We start from the raw sequence: 895 nt of genomic DNA, 5'->3' as shown, positions 1-895 counted from the left end.
GGTCGGGGCACAAGGTCCAGTGGAAAGGCCCGGCGCCAACGGCAGTGCTTTGGGGCAAGGCGCCGCCAGTGCTGGCGACAGTCGGGGCGGCAGGCGACCGCAGCAACGACCGGGCGGCAAGCAGGACCCAATCAGGCGTGCCCGACGGCATGAGCTGCAGATAGCTGAGCACGAGCTCGACGACGGCAACGCCAAACGTTGTCCACATCTCCAATCGTCAAATGACGTCACCTGCAAATTCACCCGACAACCCTACAGAGTGTATGTGTGTCAATCAGGAATGCAGGTTTACACCTGCCTTTCGGCATCTGGGTACAGCGGTCATGGTGGATGCATCCCACAGTTCACGCCAAACTGTGTGCGGTCGCGATCAAGTTGCAGCTGCTTGTGCACGAGGCCGATTGAGCAACGGAGCGAATCACAAAGCGTGGCCTGTCGGCGTTTTGGCTAACAGCAGCTTGTGACGAGGCGGCTTCGCCTCGGACACTCCCGAGTGAGACTATGGAGGGGCCAGCGAAAGACATGATCTACACCCGACTCCATTTCATTACATACTACAGTATCAACTATGAGGACGACTTCAGTAGTCGGAGCTCGGTCCGTATTTTTGAATGAGGCTTCCATGGCGGTGGGCCGATCAGCTTGGTGGCGGCTCATGCACTGCAGCCCCAGGTCGCGAAACCAAGGAGGGCAGTCGCGCGCAAACGTCGGCTGCAGCTCGCCTACCATGACCTTGGCCATGATCGCCGTGTCCGTGTACGGGTTGCCGTTGACATTTCGCAAGTCCGAGTAGGGCACAATCTCGTTGCTGAGCTCAGCGAGGATCACGCCAAACGAAAACACGTCGGCCGACTCGGTGTAGTGGCCGTCTTGGAGCACCTCGGGCGCCATCCAG

The sequence above is a fragment of the Saprolegnia parasitica genome (genome assembly GCF_000151545.1).
Source record: "Saprolegnia parasitica CBS 223.65 unplaced genomic scaffold supercont2.535, whole genome shotgun sequence".
Lineage (NCBI taxonomy): Eukaryota > Oomycota > Saprolegniomycetes > Saprolegniales > Saprolegniaceae > Saprolegnia > Saprolegnia parasitica.
The sequence above is the reverse complement of the archived record's forward strand: the minus strand, read 5'-3'. Positions refer to the sequence as shown.